At 45.4% G+C, this 7002-nt stretch overlaps 1 long non-coding RNA gene across 1 annotated transcript; it reads right to left on the bottom strand.

Moving 5' to 3' along the window:
• Positions 1–2459: 2459 nt before the first annotated feature.
• LOC134481623 (uncharacterized) lies at positions 2460–6693 on the bottom strand. Its single transcript, XR_010057328.1, has 3 exons — positions 6578–6693; positions 4113–4192; positions 2460–2561 (listed from the first exon to the last, which is right to left on the bottom strand). It is a non-coding gene; the product is annotated as an uncharacterized LOC134481623 (long non-coding RNA).
• Positions 6694–7002: the final 309 nt, after the last annotated feature.

The raw sequence follows: 7002 nt of genomic DNA, 5'->3' as shown, positions 1-7002 counted from the left end.
ACAGGGCTGTTCCCTGAGTATAGAGGTTCTTGGTGATGCCACCTTCTGGTGTCCTGAAACAGAGCAGGGTGCTCCAGTCCAGGCATCAGCAACCTGAACATGTCTATTTATTATTTCAGTCATTGTGTGGCAACCCGAACAACTTGTTCACTCCTGGAGGTTTTGGGGATTTTCCCACGCAAAAAGGGGGGACTAGGATGACAGCCACCGTGATTGCAGGGGGATGTTCAATTCACACACATTTCCCAAGGTGTTGGTTCAGCTAGGCTGTTCAGATGCCCCCTCCCCATTGTCCAGTTCACTGTATGTCTTCTGGTCTTGTGGGTAGGTTACCTGAGTGTGTCCTGGAACATGTGCATCATCTCCTATCACCCCAGGCCAAGACATGATACTAATTCCTTGTTAGAATGTAGGAGACCATTAATGATTGTCAGTGGTTTCAAACATTTCTTTTGTAAATATTTTAAAATCCTGTCATTGTAGAATAACATAGAGAGCTCTTAGCAGCTTTTTAAAAAAGTGTGCATGGAGGTATAGGTACATACATGTTGAGGATTGGTTCTATGTTTTGAATCCACCCCCCAAAATCGGGAATCTGTGTGTTCAAACGCTGAAGGTCCTTGTCCCCAGTTGGTTTTTGATTGATCAATAAAGAGCCAACAGCCAATGGCTGGGCAGGAATACTGAGGTGAGACCTTTAGATTTGCATGTGCTAGGAACTGAGAAAAAGGAAGAGGAGAATTGCCGTGACTCTGGGGAGAAGGGTGGAATGTAAGAGCTACAGGAAAGAAAGCCAAGCAGCCATGTGAGAATTCAGGGAAATGGCCAGTAGTGGGACTGGGGTAGCAGGGGAAGGTTTAAGCATGTCCAGCCTTTGAGCTAGTCTCAACTTGTCGAACATTAACTGATGTGTGTGTGTGTGTGTGTGTGTGTGTGTGTGTGTGTGTGTGTGTGTGTGTATTCATGAATCTGGAGGGCTCTGATAGGTGGCTGGGAGTCCGATCCACTGGGAGGAGCACAAGGCAATTTAGTCAAACTACTGCTACACATACATGTGTGAATGTATGCATATAGAGGCCAGAAACCAGTCTCCAGGGTTGCTCCTTGGCACCATCTGCCTTGGGTTTTTTGTTTGTTTTTGTTTTTTGAGACAGGATCACTCACTGTCTTGAAATCCTCCTGTCTCCATCTCCCTAGCACTAGGATTATAAGAGCTCATCACCACACTTAGCCTTTTTTTTAAATGTGGGTTCTGGGAATCAAATTTAGATCCTCATGATTGCAAAGCAAGCATTTTACCAACTAAGCCGTATCACCCACCAGCCTTGTTCCTATGATATTTTTGTTCAACATACATAACAGTGACTTACAGACCTGCCAGCGTTGTTCATTAATTTACAAAGAGAAGTAGGCCTCCTGTCCTACAGAGATCACACTCAGAACCTGAAAACATCGGATAGCAAAGAACAGCATCCTTGCAATGCAAGAGTGAGATGAGAAGCTGGGGTGGATGCTTAAGTTCCCTAGTTCCTAAGTTCCCAGAATCTTTACATGATATGGCCAGACATTAAAATATAGTCCTCTTCTCAGGCTGGTGATATGGCTCAGGGATGAAGGTCCTTGTGGCCAAGCTGATGACAATCTCTTGCATACACATGGTGGAAAGATAAAACTGAATCTGACTTTTCAAGTTGTCTTCTGGTTTCTGTACACAGTGTGCCATGTCTGTCTGTCTGTCTGTCTGTCTGTCTGTCTGTCTGTCTGTCTGTCTGTCTCTCTCTCTCTCACACACACACACACACACACGCACACATACACACAGAGTTGTGAATGCACAAATAAACAAATAAATACATCTAATAAAAACTCTAGTAAAATGGAATGTTCATCTATTTAGAGGCAGCAAACAGATCGCGGATGCACGTATTTTGTCATTAGTCTTCCGTGCAGCAGAGACGGTTGGATGAGTTGATTGATTTCTCTGCTTGCGTGCCTGTCACTGCCATACAGGGAAACTGCAATGAGGAGGGGCAGAGACAGAGGGGCTTGCAGACTTTACCTTCATTCTGCAGACAGCCTTTAGGATCCTGAACTTGGCAAGACATGCTCAGAGCCCGAGTTTCCTCTTTCGTAAAATTAACGTGGGTGAGTACGGGGGAAGGGAAACTTTAGAGGTGAAGAATGGTCAATTTTGATGGTAGTTGGGTGTAGTCATCTGGCCGCCCTGAGAAGCTGACTCTCAGAAACTGTGAATCATCACCAGGTTGCTAGGGAAGGAGAAGGCTTGGGAGGTACATGGAGTTAAGGGAGTTGCAGCTGCAGGACTGGGCTAAGGGAGCAGTTGAGGTCCAGTAACAGCTTGAGCCAGCCTCATGAAGATATCCGGAGTGCATGTATCCAGAATATGAGAGTTTATGCAGATTGTCACTTATAAAAGCCAAATCAAGGAGCAGAGTTGGGACTCTTTAAACAGGGGCTTTATTTGGAGAGCTGGCAATCTGAGCTGACAGCAGATTAACATCGAAGAGATATGTTTTGTAACTCATCTCACTTGGCAGATCCTAGAGAGAGAAGTGGGTGGGGGTAAAGACTGTCAATCATCCTGTCAAGACTGAAGTTCAGTACCAAGCCCAGCCAGGTGGTCAACATGGTTGTGAGATTCGTGATGTCTATCTGTACTTCTTCAGTTATCCCCTCAAGCTCTTCCCTCATTCTTTGAGTTTAGTCATTTCGTTTGAGTGTCAACCTTGTATTCTTTCATGGGCATCTGGGCCAGGAGGGGTTAACTCAGAACAAACCATTAACACTGAGCATGTGCTGGGCTGGTAACATAGCACAAAGGAGCTGATTCTTTTCTTACTATGGAGTATATGTAGATATTTATAATACAGAATAGGAAGTAACTGCTCTATCCTTTCTATCCACTTTCTCCAACTTACCCTTTTGTGTAGTATTAAATATGGGAAGAACATTAAAGGGCCACACCCAACAGTGTGGTTACATCAGGGTGGTTGGGCACCTGAGCTGGCAGCTCTTTGTAGCTGGGATCGTTTTCTCAATGAGACTCTTTGTTGCTGAACAATAACAACTTCAGGTAAGGCTCACCTGGAAAACCAATTCCTGTGTCCCCCCCTATACAAAAGCAGGAGGCAGCTCTTAACAAACAGAAAGAAAAATGTGGATATTGCATTCATAAGGATGATGGAAGGTTGTAGTGCTCAAATTTTATTACTCAGAAAAAGAAAAAAGGAGGAGTTAGGGGCTGATCCATTCAAGTTCAAACAGTAATGCCACATCTAACAAGTCCTTGACCTTGTCTTCATTCTCCCTAGGATGGGACCACTCATCAGCTACATACCAGAGTTTTTACAAGCTGTCTTGAGAAGGACAAGGAAGGGCCAGGAACCCATCCCTTTTTTTAAAGTACACAGTTTAATTGATTTATTTTTTTTACTTTGGCATATCTGTTTATGTATCCATATGTCTGTTCTGTGTATGCATGTGTGTGTATATGTATGTGGAGGTCAGAGATCAATCTTGGCTGTCTTTCCTCAAGTTCTGTCCTCCCTGTTTTTTGAGATATGGCCTCTCATTGGAACCTGAGGTTCTGTCACTAAGTCCCAGGGATCCACTTATTCCTGTCTCAACAGCACTGAGGTTGTAGGTAAATGCCAATTCTCATGGCTTTGTCTGTATAAAGTTGCAACTAAGGTTCCCATGCAATTCCGACAATCTTATTCCCCAGAGCCTTTAGCCTTCCAAAGCAGCACTCATCTTTTCTGCTGCCTGTAGACTGGCTAGAGAACTTGCTTCAAGGGAAAAAATATTTCTGGTGTTTGGTTCAACAGAGGAAACACTACATATAAGTATTAGACTCAGTGTAGTCTGCGACTCAATGCCGTTGGTCACATGGGCAATCCATCAATTCACCAACCATAAGCCAATTGACGGAGCACAGAACTAAGCCAGAGAGGATGGGGAAGTGCCATCTCCCAACCAGCTAGTGAACTTCCTTTTGCTCTCTGTCCTGCTGAGAGGTGGCCTTGGTGCTTGTCAGCATTTGAGGGGACCATTGGAATGGATAGGGGAGAAAAGTTCCAGAAACATCTTACCTTGGATTATCATCAAGATGGCTAAGCACATCGAAGGTGCTTGCTACCAAGTCTGCCTGCCTAAGTTCCATCCCCGTACCCTGTGTGGAGCAAGAAGACCACGACACTCCAAGTTGTCTTTTGATTTCTACATGGCATGCGCCTCCCCAGTAGATGCAAAAAGAAAGATTTTTTTAAAAGAACTAGAAATCTAAAAATGAAAAGTAAGTCAGAATAAAGAAAAGCTGTGCCTTATCTTGCTCCATTCACCTGGGACAGGAACAACGAGTGTAGGAGCTGAAAGTCTGCCTCTGATAGTTCATCTCTAGTCACTTGCCTCCTCAAAGCTCCCTCCCATCGGGCTTTGTGGTTCAGACTAATGCTCACCGTGCTCCTTTAACGAACAAGAGCCTCAAATCTGTCATTTGTATTTCTAGGTCTTATCTCTACATGGTTGTTAATATGGAAATTAATTTTGTGCTCATCAGATAGGGAAATAACTTATCAGGGCACAGGTCTATCAGCATTGCTGGAAGTTCTTCTACCTCATCTCTGGCAGCTGAGTTCTTAATAAAATCCAAACAGGGGGCAATTAGTTTGCTGCAGGTCCTAGGAATAGTCTTGAAGCTGGAGAAAAGCTTCTGGAGCTTTTTGAGGCTGGGTGAGACACATCCCTACCAGCTCAGTCTTCCTTCCCATCCCCTTTGCCTGTGTTCCACCAGCACCATTTATAATGTAACTGGCTTCTAGAAGTTTCCCCAATGCATTTTATTTTCTTAAATTGGACTGGCTCCTTTGTCTCACCTACTTCTCCTGAGAAGCATCTACTTTGGATTTTTTTTTGAGACAGAGACTCATATAGTCCAGTATGGGTGTTTGAATGAGAATAGACTTGGTGTTTAAGTCCTTAGTCCCCAGCTAGTGGAACTGTTTGGGCAGGATTAAGAGGTGTGGCCATGTTGGAGGAGCTGTGTCACTTGGGGGTGAGTTTTAAGGTTTCAAAACCTGTCTCTCTTTCTGCCTCCTCCTTGTAGATCATGTTATAAGTTCTCAGTCTTTGCTTCAGCACCATGCCTGTCTGCCTGGATGCTGCCATACCCTCCTCATGATGATCATAGACCCACCCTCTGAAACTGAACACCCCCAATAAGCTCTTCTGTAGGTTGCCTTGATCATAGTGTATTTTCACAGCAATAGAAAAGTAACTAAGACACAGGCTGGCCTTAAATCCAATATGGAGAGATGACATTGCACTCCTGTTCTTCACCTCCCAAGTGCTTCACCTTCCAAGTGCTGGGATTGCAGGCGAATCACACCTGGTTTGTGTGGAGGTAGGAATGGGACCCGCATCTGTTAATGCTAGGCAAGTGCACTAACAACTGAGCTACCTGTACATTCCTACTTAATCTTTGAAGGTTGCCATAATGTCACTTCCCCTGAAGGCTGGGGTCCTTTAGTCTGCTTCCAGTTACTGTAATATGTCCAGACTACAGTGGCTGACTCAGGCAAACTCTTGGGAGGCTAGGCAGGACAGTGGCAGAAGGAAAGGGAGAGGGAAAGGAGAGGGAAAAGGGAGGAGAGGAGAGAAAGAACAGGGAGAGGGGGGAGAGCAGAGGGGGAGAGGAGGGAGGGGAGAAGCAGGTCCCTTGTGAGCTACCAAGTACAGTTTTAAAGCAGTAATAAGGTGTAGGACTCACCAGGTGATATCTCAAAGCTTATTGACAAGAATTCCACTTCCCTCTTCTAGTTTTGAAAGGCTTATACCCTAATTGTTAGCTTCCCCTGGAAGGAGCCCTCCAACTAGAGCACTCTAAAAAGAGGAAGTCTGGTGTGTTCCTCCCTGGCAGTGGAAGTTTTCCTTCCCCTCTTAGTCCCCAGAAAGCTTAGGCCTGTTCCTAACCCACATCACTTCTGGAACCCCCTGCCCTGTTAATGCTGCCTCCATTCCCCCTTCCTGCCATTTCTCACAGCTGCTCCTCAGACTGCCTGGATGGTTCTACCTTCCCTGGTTGGGGCAGGGGGAAGAAATGATGGATTAGTTAGAGAGGCTTCTTGGAACAGTGCTGAGCCACCCCTTACCCTGCTCCCTACATTCCCCGAGAACTTGATCTGGTCTGTGGTATGTCTGTGATCACATATAGGAAGGCTCGTTAGGCCTTCACAGAGAGTGACACACCCAAAAGTTCCTCATTTGGATCTCTACCTCACGTCCTTCTTGAAAGAGAAGCGAGGACTACACTCAACTCCAAGAGGGCCATTTCTTTACAGCTCGGTAGTAAGGGTGCTCCCTGCTGGTGTGAATTGGGCAATCACAGAGAGAAGCCCCTTCAAACCTCCTGGACCCCAGTTACTGGTTGCAGCCGTTTCCCTTTGTGTTAGCCTCCCTCAGCTCTTCCTCACTGTCTCTAAGGCAGCCACCCCCTGACCTAGGCATAGAGGACAACAGAGCCCCCAGTGTGCCCTGCTGTTTGGTTCTTCCTACTCACTGGTTCACCTGCCAGGTTTATCCAAGGATTATTCTTTCTGCCATTCTGGCATAACTATTGTCTCAAATACATGGAATCCCAGAGATGCCAAGTCATTCAGATGGTGTAATCCTTCTAGCCTATCTTAATGAAGTAAAATTGCTCCCTAAATAGGACAATTGTCTACTCCATAAAGGGGACTATTCTTTTCTAGTATATCCATAGTGACATCAGAACCCTTCTCTTATTCCTCTCCTACCCCAGTCCTAGGTGAAAGGTTACTCTGGACAATGAGCCACTGACTTCTTAGTAGCAGTACATAGAACAGGTGCATAGAGGCACATAGAGGGTATGTAGGGTCCTGAGTTCAGGTCTCAGTCCTTGGGTAGGTGTTCTTCACCCTTTCAAAGCACCAAGAAGAACTCATCCTGTGGTAGGGAGCCCTT

Source organism: Rattus norvegicus, chromosome 13 (assembly GCF_036323735.1).
Source record: "Rattus norvegicus strain BN/NHsdMcwi chromosome 13, GRCr8, whole genome shotgun sequence".
Taxonomy (NCBI): domain Eukaryota; kingdom Metazoa; phylum Chordata; class Mammalia; order Rodentia; family Muridae; genus Rattus; species Rattus norvegicus.
The sequence above is the reverse complement of the archived record's forward strand: the minus strand, read 5'-3'. Positions and strand labels throughout refer to the sequence as shown.